At 44.8% G+C, this 14,008-nt stretch overlaps 1 protein-coding gene across 1 annotated transcript in view; it reads right to left on the bottom strand.

Moving 5' to 3' along the window:
• PITPNC1 (phosphatidylinositol transfer protein cytoplasmic 1) overlaps positions 1 to 14,008 on the bottom strand; it is a 280,286-nt gene that overhangs the window by 101,454 nt on the left and 164,824 nt on the right. The window lies entirely within an intron of this gene.

The following is a 14,008-nucleotide window of genomic DNA, read 5'->3' on the forward strand; positions in this document are numbered from 1 at the left end:
CTCTCTTGACTGTGTGGTCAGGAGCCCTGTTTGTGATCAGAAATACTGAAATACATAGTTCAATATCCCAACTCAGACACGAAAAGCCGCCTTTGGCAACATGAACACAATTTCACCCAGAAGTCAGGCTAGAGAGAATAAGCAAGGAATGGAGGCAAGTCGCTGAGGAGGACATTTCCAAAAGGATTGTTTTTTCATCCTTACACAGGCTTGAGAAAAGCAAACTCCGGAATCAGAGGCAATGCCAGTTCTAGGTGCTTACCTCTGGAAGCAGCTCCCACTGCTGCAACCTGAGGACCCAGCCTTGCCCTTTTATAAGTATTCACATAAAGCTAGGCAAGTGGAATAGTAGAACCTTAGGACCATATATTTGTAAAGTCGGACAGACCTGCCTTTTAGTTTTGGATCTATCACTTGATAGTTGTATGACATGTTGTTTTAACTTTTCTGAACCCTAGCAGTATTAAAAAAGGAATACTAATTATTACCTAACAGTAACACTATGAGGGTTAAATAAAATCATGTTCTGGGCATACAGTCAGAATTCAGTATGGCTATGGCTGAGCCTGACATAATGGCAGCCCCTCCTACTGCCGCTGCTGGCACAGTGGAGAGAAACCCCAAATGCACATCACCCCCTACTGTTCCAGTCTCACTGAGTTACAGTCTACGGATCCAGTTGATATTAAGCCTTAAGTTAGCTGAAAAAGAGGATTTTGATGAATGTTCACCTAACCTCCCTCCTGCTGGCACCAAGCTGGGTTAACTTTCTTGGCTACCAGAAATGGGATTGAAGACTAATGGGTAAAATGACCCAGCACTCCACCAGGAGCTGCAGGTGTTAAAGAAATGACAATTGGGCTGATACGCTCAGTCCCAAAGTATGTCTTCTATATCAGGGACAGGTCTGAGTGTTTGCAAGTTCTAATTCATTTATTCCTTGTAATCATCCCGTAAAGTAGGTACTGTTATTATGACCCCACTCTAAAGATAAGAAAACAAAGGCACAGAGAGGTTAAGAAAATGGCTCACAGCCCTGGCCAGTGGCTTAGCGGACAGACTGTTGGCCCTGTGTATGGACGTCCCAGGGTTTGATTCCTGGTCAGGGCACTTAGGAGAAAGGACCATCTGCTTCTCCTCGCCTCTACCTCCTCCTTTTCTTCCTCTTCCCCTCCCATAGCCAGTGGCTTGATTGGTTTGCACGTGGCCCCTGGTGCTGATGATAGCTCCAATGGAGCTCATAAGCCTCAGGTGCTAAAAATAGCTCAGTACTCAAACATTGGCCCTATATGGGGTTGCCAGGTGAATCCTGGTTGGGGTGCACATGGGAGTCTGCCTCACTATCTCCCTTCCTCTCACCTAAAAAAAAAAAAAAAAGGCTCACAATTGCACAGCCAGTAAATACTAGAGTCAGGACTGAAAATCTGGTGGTCTGGTCTAGGGACTATCCCCACTGGTTTTTGAAGTTGAGTCTCTGAACCTTTAGCAGAAGCAGCAGCCTGGAACTTGTTAGAAATAAATTCTTGGGCCCAACCTCAGACCCACTGACTCAGAAACTGTGGGGTGGGGCCCACGGCTCTGCATTTATGAAGCCTCTCAGGCATGCTGACGATGCACATTCAAGTGTGAAAACTACTTCACTGCTTCATGCACAGGTAGTAAAGAGGGAGAATGCATTAGCTAAAGTCCTGAGGTCCATAATACCCACCCTCGCCCATGTGTGGGGGATTCCCTTTCAGCCCAGCTTAGACCCCGAGGCATCTGTACAACAAGGCGGGGGCTTTGGACATGCTATTGAAAACTTCCCTGACATCACAGGCCGGTGTGATTCAGTATTCATCTGTCTTAATTCAAAGGAAACAAGCTGAACTGTGACTAAGGAAACACAGAAACAGTCCATCCTAGTCATTGCCTTTGTGGAAAATGTGGTCCTGTGATTATTCATTGATGCCTTATTTCTTTTTTTGGTATTTTTTCTGAAGTGAGAAGCGGGCAGGTAGAGAGACAGACTCCCATCTGCCCCTGACTGGGATCCACCCGGCATGCCCACTAAAGGCGATGCTCTGCCCCTCTGGGGCGTTGCTCCATTGCAACCGGAACCATTCTAGCACCTGAGGCGGAGGCCACGGAGCCGTCCTCAGTGCCCGGGCCAACTTTGCTCCAATGGAGCCTTGGCTGCGGGAGAGGAAGAGAGAGATTGAGAAAAAGGAGAGAGGGAAGGGTGGAGAAGCAGGTGGGAGTTTCTCCTGTGTGCCCTGGCTAGCAATCAAACCGGGACTTCCATACACCGGGCCAATGCTCTACCACTGAGCCAACTGGCCAGGGCCTCATCAACACCTTCTTTGCTGTCTCCTCCCAAATCTCTCACTCCATAACTGCAGCCCCCACACCCAATCCCGGGGAGTTTCAAGGTGGGGCAGCTCATTGTGAATCGAGACCCTAGAGGACTCAGAACAGCTTGGAGCCCAATGCAGACCTCTCCATCAACCATGAACTTGGAGAGATGTGCCTGCCTGAGACTCTTTTAGAAACAAGACTTCAGGTAAAAAGATATGCCCTTTTTACCCCGTAATTCACAGAAAAGTCCATCTAACACGAGTACAGAGCTATCCAGTGTGGGAGCTAGGTCTGGGTGCATCATCAGAATGGAATCCCACAAAGAGTTTGCATTGGTTAAACCACTAAACTACTTACTTAAGGTCAATCAAATGAATCTCAACACTTGGGTATTGAACCCAAATAGGAAATGCAAAAGTCTTAAGTAAATTAGTTATTTTTGAGCAAGGACCTAGGTTATTTTCCTATCAAAATGGCATCCTGTCAGAGGCTGTGAGTGCACCTGGTGGGCAAACAGGGGGAGGACCCAGATCAGACAGGCCAACTCCGGCTGGTCAGCACTTTCCTCCTACAGTGGTGGTTTAGGGGTAGGGAGAAACTGACAATTCCCTTGGGAACTTTTGTTGGCTGTTTCTCAGAGCCCTGGAGCGTGCAGGTGTCTCCAGTTAATAGTCAGCTATATCTATGGCTCAGGGCCTTCTCAGAGCTGTCAGTAAAATCTTTTCAGTGAGATGTCCACGTTGAGATAAACGTCTACATCCCCATGCAGGTTAGCATCTCTAAAAATTTCGCCCACTAATCCTCGGGGAGCCTTAACTGTTAAAGCAAGTTCTTCTCTTTCTCCCCGGTTGGCTTCTTACTGTATCTCATCCCCTAAACATCCTCCCCTCCCAAGACTCATGCTTGTCTTCACTCTTCCCCCCCACCCAAAGCTGATAATTTTGATTCACAGTTTAATGAGGAGACAGACCACATGAGACAGAGACACCTACAACTTTCCTCTCCTGCACTGCATGTCTTTGGCTTATTTTTAATGCTACTTCTTATTCTTTATGACTCAGAGAAAGGCACTGCCTTCTTCATTCCAGTGGAAAATAATATGAGAGCTGAGATGGAGGAGTCAGCAGACCAGGGCTCAATGGGAGATGCGTGGATTTGGTGAATTACTTGACCATTCTGAGCCCTGTTTCCCTATTCATAGAAAGGGGACAACCCTTCTACTCTAGTATTAGTGTTGAGAAGATCAGTGAAACATCCAACTAAACCCCAGCACAGGGCCTGGTGTATGGTGAGTGCATGGTAAAAAATATTTGTAAGTCTCTTGTCTGGAAATTTGTTTCTTTATTTGCATCACCCCCCCGCTTCCTTCCTGCCTAAAATTATAATGAAATGTGTCACCGTCTTAAACACACACACACACACACACACACACACACACACACACACACACACACAAAATCATCAAGTTCCCCTGGTTCTGCTTCTTTTTCCATCTATAATTATACACTTCTCTTTGCCTTCATAATCTTCACAATGCTTGCTGCCTCTACTTTTGACCCCCTACCTTTTCACAACCAGTGCAGTATGGTCGGGAAATGTGTGACTATCAAAGGATGTTCAAACAAGTATTGCTTCTCCATCCACATCCTATAGAACGCACTACGCTGTCTGGTTTCAGAGCAAGTCTTCCTTCCTGAATGAGTTGCTTCTCAGCTCTCTCTGCCCTTTTCCACCCTTTCCGTGGGGGTGGTCCCTGAGGTTCTGCCCTCTCCCCTATTTTCTGGCACCAAACTCTCTCCCCTGGTGATCTCATCTGCTCCTACTTTTCCACAGCCACTTTTTATGGGGACCCTCAAATTGACATCTCTAACCCCAACTGTCCTTTTCATGTATCCAGCTGCCCATTAGCCATCCCCAACAAGGATCCCACAGGCAACACCAAATTTGAAAGGTCCATACTGAATCTGAATGTTCTCCTGCACTGTATGAGTTTCCTAGGGCTGTCATAACAAATTACTATGAGCTTGGTGGCTTCAAACAGCAGAAATGTGTCCTCTCACTGTTCTGGAAGCATTAAGTCTGAAGTCAGGGTGTTGGCTGGGCTGTGTTCTCTCTGAAGGTGCTGGAGAAGAACCCTTCCCTGCCTCTTCCAGTTTCTGGTGGTCGCAGGTGTTCCTTCACTTATGGCTGCACAGCTCTAGTCACTCCCTCTGTCTCCACATTGCCTTCTCTTTGTGTCTTCTGCTCCTCTTCTAAGACACCAGCTACTGGATTTAGGCCCACCCTAAATCTAGTGTGATTTTGTCCCACACCTTGAGGTCCTTAACTAATTACATCTGCAAAAACCCTACTGCCAAATAAAGTCACATTCAGAGGTTCCAGTGGATGTGAATTTTGAGGGAATGCCATTTTCACTAACCTCATCCATCACATCCAAAAACCCTCCCAGTCCTGCTAGCTTAGCTTCCCTTCGTATGGGGAAGACATGGAGTCTCCCACAGCTGACCCTTATTTTCTCTGTGGCGTCGTCCTGTCTTCATCCCAGAGGCCAGTCACAGAGGACCCCCTTCCATTCCTCAGAACACTTCTGGCTGCTATGTTTTGTTTTGTCTTTTGCCCAAAATTTCCTTACTAAATCTTACTATAAACCATCTCAAATATAACTTTTGAATGATTATCCCATGTGTGCAGGTAGTCTTGTTTGTACCTTTGTCACAGTATTGATCTCTTCTTCCATTATCATAGTTATCTGTGCATCTGGCTCATCAAACAGATACTAAGCTCCAACACTATTGCAACAGAGGGAGATCCCTCCCCTACACATGGCTGCCACTAGAATGGAGTAAATCATAGTCTCTTCTAGTTATTCAGACATCAAAGCTCCTCCTTTAGTTTAAAATTGCTCAAATCTGCTTTCTATGACTAAGGGCTTTGTTCCAGTTAGGAATATACCATCTAACCTAGTCACTCTCACCCCACAGTTGTGTGGGAGAAGAAAAATGACTGGGAACCCTGACATAACCACACTGGAACATACTAAAGAAGAGAGGTATCAGGAGTGTCACCCACTGGCTGAAACTGGATGATGTGTAAGGGATCAGAGAAGACTCATAATCTCTATGGCACACTGAACGCTTCAAGTCCCATTTGGCCCACCACAACATGAAGGAAAGACTAAAACACTCAAGGTAGACAGACTTCCAAGATGGACCCCAAGATTCTCAGCCTTTGGAATACATATCCTGTAAAACCCCTCCCCTTAAGTGTAGACAAGACCTGAGAATACGGGATGGTAGCTCATTTGATTAGATCACCTAAGTGAATAGATTAATGTTACATCACGTAAGAATTGTTTTTAGAAGAAGCAGGGATTCCTTTGCTGCTTTGAACACATAGGCTGCCATGTCTTGAGAGAGCCATGTGGCTAAAAGCTGAGGGCGGCCTCCAGGAGCTGAGAATGAGCCCTGAAGGGACGGAACCCTGCCAACAACTAGTGAGCCTGGAAGAGGACTTAGAGCCTCAGATGAGCCTGGAGCCATGGCTGACACCTTGATTTCACGCTGCTGAGATTCTGAGCCAAAGACCTACCTACCCTGGTCCCCAATGGGAATGTGAGATAATGAATTTGTGATGCTTTAAATCACTAAATTTGTGAAATTCATTACACAGCAGTAGAAAACCAACACAACACCCAACCTCCAGAATCTAACCACAGCTTCCTTTACAAATCTCCCATCAGGCTCATTGAGGTTTGAACATATCCAGGGAAATAGGAATTTGTATTCCCTTGAACTTAGTAATTCCATCTGTGATGTCATCTGCATCATCGATGGCCACTGCTTATTGTCCAGGGTGACACTTACTATAACTGATACCACTAAGTTTGCCATTAGTTGGTGTCCAGGTGCAGTAGCGTTCGGCGAGCCCACAGGGAGGACATATGGCGGTTCAGTAGAAAGAATACAGGCTTTGGAGTGAAACAGACTTTAGTTCAAAGCCCAGGTTCTTTTCTCACAAACTGTGTGACTCTGGGAAAATTACTTAATCCTCCTGAGCATCGGTTTTCTCACTCATAAAATGGAGACAATACCAACCTCCTAGCTACGGGGTGAGAATGAAATGTCCACGACCAGGCAGTGTCTGATAGAACCATCACGATGGGATGACCCATACGACCTTACTCTTTCCCATGAAATCCCATCAGCTACATGGAGGGGGGCTGGGGGAAAGAGATGGGGAAAGGGGTATCTGCTGTGTAAGTGGGAGGATGCCCTAGAAGGCCGTGAGCTTGCTGGAGTGGCGACAACAGGAGGACATCTGATTAGTCCTTCCTGGGACATGGATGGTGGTCAAAACACAGAGCTGTTTGCGTCTCCTTCAGCCTTGCTCTGATCCCTGACCTTTGTTGTTGAGGACATGTCATTTTTTAAAAACTGATTTTAGAGAGACAGAGAGAGGAAGGCGGGGTGGGGGGAGAGGGAAGGAGAGAGAGACATTTACTTATTGTTCCACTTAGTTGAGTGTTGACTGATTGATTCCCAAATGTGCCCTGACCAGGAATTGAACCTGCAACCTTAGTGTTTTGGGATGACGCTCTAACCAAACTGAGCTAACTGGCCAGGGCTGAGGACATGTCGTTATATCTTCCGAGTCCATCCTCTCACTGCCCTTCCTTTCCGGAAGGTTTGGCAGCTGCTTTTTCTGCACGGCTGCTCTCTCCCCTCACCTCTGCTCACTCAGCCTTCCCTAGACTCCCTGCCAACTTCATGCAGGAAAACAAGAATACTACTGGGATCTCCGTGTACTTTCTTTTCTCCTAGATCTAAAGGCTTTATGCCTACTGGGTCACTCAGCCTTATTACAAAAACTGAGGCTCAAAGAAACGACGAAATAGCATAAGAAAAAACAGCTTGAGGGAGCCATAGTGTCCCATGAGCTGACCCTACCTGTTGTGCAGAGGGTCAGGGCGGAGACTGGAGCAGTGTGATGAGGCAGGGGGAGGCAGTGAGGTGTCCTCGTCCCCTGGAGCCTGGGGGGACATCATGAGTCATTTCAGCCCCTCCTCAGGGCTCCTTCCTCCCGTGACCCCTCTGGATCTGAAATCTTTCTCATGAAAAATCTTTCTTTCTCTCTCTCTCTATTTTTTAAAAATTTTTTTATCACTTTTTTTTTTTAGATTTTTTCATTTTAGAGAGAGGAGACACAGAGAGAGAGACAGAGACAGAGAGAAACAGAGAGAAAGGGGGAGGAGCAGGAAGCATCAACTCCCATATGTGCCTTGAATAGGCAAGCCCGGGGTTTTGAACCAGCGACCTCAGCATTCCAGGTCAACGCTTTACTCATTGTGTCACCACAGGTCAGGCTCTCTCTCTTCTTAACCAGAAGAGCAACTTGGCTGGGAGAATCATAATAAATACTCACTTTGTTATACATCCAGGGTTTGCTTTGCCCTCAACACTCTAAAAATAGTGATGGTGTTATGGAGAAATTAGGGAAATAAGGCAAAAGATCTCGTCATCTCTTTGGTTTTCTTGCTTTAGATCCTCCCAACCTAGAAGAGTCTTATTAGTCTTGCTGTCGTCTGCTCCCTGCCATGACCAGCTTCCCTAGCAGCCGGGGTCTGTGTGCCTTCCAAACCCAGCGGCGCCCACTGGCATGCACCTCTTTCTATAAAGTGACAACTGGGTACCAGCGAAAACTCGAGCACCTAAAACCAAGAGTGCAGAAAAGCGGTGGTTCTTGGCTGAACACGAAAATGCTCGCTCTTGTGTCTTCTGGAAGTGATGAGGGGTCCTGCCATGGGGGAGAACAATACTGGGAAAGGTGAGCGAAGTCCCTGGCAAGAATGACTTCCAGACACCAGCACGCCCAGGTTCAGTGTCGGGAAAGGAAAGCAGCATATGCAAAATGCATGGCAGAGCTGAATTTTCAATTCACTACAGACCTGCTCTGGAAACCTGAAAGAGCTATTTTTAGTCCAGTGATTGATTAGGGTTGCTCTGGCAACAAGAAACACTTAGAACAAAACTAAAGGCAAGCAGGTCTTAAAGAGAAAGGGGCAACCAGGCAGGGAATTTCAGTCAGTGGCTGGGTGGTGCCATAAGCCCTGGCCGCAGTCTCTGCACCTGCAGAGGGGGACAGGGGCGTGGCGGCTGTGGACCACAGGCCATTGGCGATGAGTCTGAGGCTCTCCTTAAGTGTCTGCACCTCAGAAGCATGCAGCGGAAAAACTTCTGGAACAATGTGCCCCATTCACTTTGAAGATCATCATTATTGGCATATAATACTCCCACAGCACCCAACGCATGGTGAAAACTGTACCCTGCCCTATACCAGTTTACAGACTGAAATAAAAATCATATATTCTCTAACAGTATATTTCTAAAACTTGATGGCTTATCTGGTAGGCTTGTTGAAAACAGCTTCCAGGCCCCTCTCCTGCTGATTTGCTGAGGGGCCTGGGTTCTCCATATAGTGCCCAGGTGTTTCTTAACCCCAGGAAGTGTCAAAATGATGACCCAAGGTGAACACTGTCAGTGTTCTCCGTGTGCAGTTTGGACCAGAGGGACATGACCCAACACTGAAGTAACAATGAGTATAGTATTGATGCTGTACTTACTGTCATCAGGCACTGTTCACAGTATTTGATAAATAAAGTACAAATGAGTGTTTCTGATGAAACTTAGTACCCAGTCGGGGGGCGTGGCGCTTGTGGCTAAGGCACAGGCTTTGCTTTTCAGTATGTCATGGGGCCACTGAGAACAGAGAAAAAAAGTGTGACTGCATCTGTCAAGTGGAAGATGCACCCTGCTTCAAACAGACCCAAAGGAGGAAAAACAGGTGTTCCCCAAAAGATAAATCGGGGAAGCAATTATTCATTTAGGAAATTCACAGTGGTAATATGATGGCTTAAGTTAATTCCTCCTTTATTTATTTTATTTTATTCTTATTATTTTTTAAATTGGAAATGCGTTAACTCTCAGGTGTAAAAAAAAATACTACAAATGAACAAAAGTTCATTACCACATTTTTGTCCTACAAAAGACATGAGAACAGCCCAAAGTCTATCAGGAGAAGATTGGTTAAGCATACTGTGGTGAACTCTAAAGCTATTGAAAAAGCAAAGTGTAAAACAGGATGATCCAATTTTTGTAAAAAGAAGAAAGAAAAAATAATGTTAGTACATATACAGAAAAAAATGGAGGAATAGGTATCAAAATATTATTATGGAGGAGAACAGTGGAAATTATGGGGCCCATTATTTTCAAGATAAACATTCTTATAATGTTTACATTTTACAATAAACATCTACTTTTTCAGTAAACAGAAAAATTCAAATCCAATAAAAAGAAGACAACAAATACATCAATGATATCCTACAATAATTCTCTTACAGCTAATGGAAATCACAAGTTGTTCCAAAACCTTTCTTAATTTTAGTCCACTTTAACTTAAAGAACAGAGGGCACTGTAGATAAAAGAATGATTCCCAGGAAGTTTGGGAATTACTACTTCGTTTTAGCACAGGGCAGGATCTGAAAGGCGATACAATTCAGTAATTCAAACTACTTTTTTATTTATTTTTATTTTTATTTATTCATTTTAGAGAGGTGAGGGAGAGGGAGAGACAGAGAAAGAGAGAGAGAGAGAGACAGACAGACAGACAGAGAGAAGGGGGGGAGGAGCTGGAAGCATCAACTCCCATATGTGCCTTGACCAGGCAAGCCCAGGGTTTCGAACCGGTGACCTCAGCATTTCCAGGTCGAAACTTTATCCACTGCGCCACCACAGGTCAGAGTTCAAACTACTTTTAAGTGACATCAGAGTTTATTCTACAAGGAACCTCCTAGACCAAGAAAAAATGAGTGTAAAAACCAATGATTGAACCCAATAATTCAATGACTTATTCCTGGTCACCAGCTGGAATGTTTCCATGTCTGAGAGCAAACTTGACATGAAGGCTTGTAATGAAGAAAGTTAAATGGAAGAGTTGAGAAGCTGGCTTGGGATAGATGAAGTATTTATATGCTTTTAAAAGGTCATTTCCTTTTAGCTTTCATCTGGAGCTCAATGCATTCCTCCCTGGCCACCTTGTTCTGCCTCCATGCAACATGTGTTCCCTGCTATCACGGAACATTAAGCTCTATACAGACTTGACCTTTTCTCTAATGGAATTCCACTGAAGACATCGATTCTCTGGTATATTTTTTGTTATCATATTAAATGTAGTCTAAGGCCATACAGAGAATTTCAGCTTGAGATGGGGTCATTAAAACTAGATTTGCGAGCCCTGGCTGGGGGGGCTCAGTGGATAAAAGTGTCGTACCTGCGTTCCAAGGTCACGGGTTCGATCCTCAATCAGGACATGTATAAGAAGCAATCAATGAGCACACAACTAAATGGAATGACTAAGTAGAACAATGAATTGATGCTTCTCTCTTCCTACCCCCCTTCCCTCTTCTCTCTCAAATCAATGGAAAAAACAACAACAAAACAAAAACTGGATTTGCAAATGTTTGTACATTTCACCAACAGGAAACTTACATCCAGAGTGCATCATGGGACTAGTAAGATCAGGTCTGGAATTTAGGATTTATGAGCTGTCTAGGAATTTGGTGCTGTTCATAAAAGAGGAGACTATGGGTGGTAAATCTGTACACAGGGGTAGTTGGTAGATACCTAGATCTTAAAGGACCTTTCAATTTTCTTTACTTTTCATTAGGAGATACAAATATATATATATATATACAATATATATATATATTTGTGTGTATGTAACAGAGACAGAGAGACAGACAGGGACAGACAGACAGGAAGGGAGAGAGATGAGAAGCATCAATTCTTCATTGCAGCACCTTAGTTGTTCACTGATTGCTTTCTCATATGTGCCCTGACTGGGGCAGGGAACTACAGCAGAACAAGTGACTCTTGCTCAAGTTAGCAACCTTTGGCTTTAAGCCAGCGACCCTGTGCTCAAACTGGATGAGCCTGCGCTCAAGCCAACAACCTCAGGGTTTCAAACCTGGGTCCTCTGCATCCCAGTCAGACATTCTATCCACTGTGCTATCACCTGCTCAGACAGGAAATATTTTGATGGAAAACTTGTTCCATAGTTAGAAGGTAATACTTATAAACTTTTTTTTGTGATTGGAAGATCTTTAATACACATACTAATTTCAAGAAGATGTCTGTCAGGCTGTTCCCTATCTACTCAGAATCTCAGTCATCAAATAGAGAAAGATGCAAAGGAAATAATATGAGCTATGTGGGCTTCCTTTGCTATCCTGGGTTCCAAGGGCCCCGCTGACTTTACACACAGATAACATGGGTGGTAATGGTGACAGGGTAGTTAGGAAAAAATGGCAAAGAACATAGTCCCAGAAAGATGAGTAAGGAACCTAAGTAGAGATTTTAAAAAAGAGGTAGAAGAATTTTAAAGCAAAAAAGAACAGGAATTGAATGTAAATACTAGAAATGAGGATTAACCAGAGAATGACTTCCCAAACATAGGCTGCACAGGAAGAAAAAGGTATCCAAGAGCGGTGGGACCCAAAAGAGAAGTGGGGGGTGGCTGAAAGGAGGGCAGAAAAATAGCCACTCGTATTCCAGCCCCCAGTGAAGAAATGAAGGTCAGCCCCACCGCTGCCCCTTGTCAGTCTGCAGCCTGCAGCCTGCATGGAGGCTTCTGTTCATTCATTAGTTCCTTCATTGATGGAGCCTGTTTTCGTGCTCTGGCATGCTGAGTAATGTCGACTCACTGGAGAAGCAGGGCCAGGAGGGCAAGAAACGAAGGCATGAATGAAGTTATGTTTTCTCAATGGGGACATGGTTTGCTACACATGCTTCTATGAAAATCGGGCAGGGAAACTAAAACCCAGGCTCAGACAATCTAGGGCTGGACCTGCCAAGGGCAGAAATAAGCAGAACATGCTTGTGAATACGGATAGCTACACACAATAAAGGCAGGACAAGAATTTAATTTAAAGAGACAGGCGGACCACATCATACAAAAAAAGAAATGCACATAAATAATAGAGGTGGGAACAAATTATGGTGACTTCCCAAACAGAGGCTGGCACATGGCCTGGTAGGAAACCCTCAGATTCAGTTAAAAACTGTAAGAATGTCCCTCTTAACCAAATGGGCAAATTCCTTACTTAAATATATACTATCATGTAGTTTATCAGAGTAGCTTAGTGATTAGATAGGGCAAAAGAGATTGAGCAATTTTGCCTCGATCTTATTTAATCACTTAAATTTACTATCTTCGTATAACCATAGGTATATACATTTTATTTTATTTTATTTTAAATTATTTTTATTTACTTATTTTTTTTTTATTTTTTTACAGAGACAGAGAGAGAGTCAGAATGAGGGATAGACAGACAGGAACGGAGAGATGAGAAGCATCAATCATTAGTTTTTCGTTGCACATTGCGACACCTTAGCTGTTCATTGATTGCTTTCTCATATGTGCCTTGACCATAGGCCTTCAGCAGACCAAGGCCTTGAGCCAGCGATCTTGGGTCCAAGCTGGTGAATTTTTGCTCAAACCAGATGAGCCCACGCTCAAGCTGGCGACCTCAGGGTCTCGAACCTGGGTTTTCCGCATCCCAGTCTGACGCTCTATCCACTGAGCCACCTCCTGGTCAGGCACATTTTATTTTATTTTTACAGAAATCTGTCCCACAAAATTTTCCCAGGTGTATTGTTCTAACCTCACCAACTTGAGCTGCACACAACTCCATAGGCTTTAATAAGTTGTAGATGAAAAATCCAATTTTTACCACCACAAGTGGAAAAGAGAAAAGGAAGGGAGAATTCCTGAGGAAAATCTTCCATTGCAAATTCCTTTAAAGAATTATTAGTCTTTTCCTCTGATGATTGCCCTCTGTAAAGTCATTCTGAGCGATGTTTAAAAAAATACAAACAGGCCCTGGCTGGTTGGCTCAGCGGTAGAGCGTCGGCCTGGCGTGTGGGGGACCCGGGTTCGATTCCCAGCCAGGGCACATAGGAGAAGCGCCCATTTGCTTCTCCACTCCCCCCCTCCTTCCTCTCTGTCTCTCTCTTCCCCTCCTGCAGCCAAAGCTCCATTGGAGCAAAGATGGCCCGGGCGCTGGGGATGGCTCCTTGGCCTCTGCCCCAGGCGCTAGAGTGGCTCTGGTCACAACAGAGGGACGCCCCGGAGGGGCAGAGCATCGCCCCCTGGTGGGCACAGCATCGCCCCTGGTGGGCGTGCCGGGTGGATCCCAGTCGGGTGCATGCGGGAGTCTGTCTGACTGTTTCTCCCCGTTTCCAGCTTCAGAAAAATACAAAAAAAAAAAATCAAACAATTTTTTTTTTCTTTTTTTTTAAAGATTTTATTTATCCATTTTTATTAGAGAGAGAGAGAGAGAGAGAGAGGAAAGAGATAGAACAGGGGGAGGAGCAGGAAGCATCAACTCCCATATGTGCCTTGACCAGGCAAGCCCAGGGTTTTGAACCGGCAACCTCAGCATTCCAGGTCGACGCTTTATCCACTGCGCCACCACAGGTCAGGCTAAAATCAAACAATTTTAAAATGCTATGTTAGGACAGAGAAACATATTTTATATTCTTCTATTCTCTCCCTCTCCTAAATGACTGAATTAATTTTCTTTGAAGTACAAAGAAGAGCTTAGGAACAGCTAGT

This window comes from Saccopteryx leptura, chromosome 5 (genome assembly GCF_036850995.1).
Source record: "Saccopteryx leptura isolate mSacLep1 chromosome 5, mSacLep1_pri_phased_curated, whole genome shotgun sequence".
Taxonomy (NCBI): domain Eukaryota; kingdom Metazoa; phylum Chordata; class Mammalia; order Chiroptera; family Emballonuridae; genus Saccopteryx; species Saccopteryx leptura.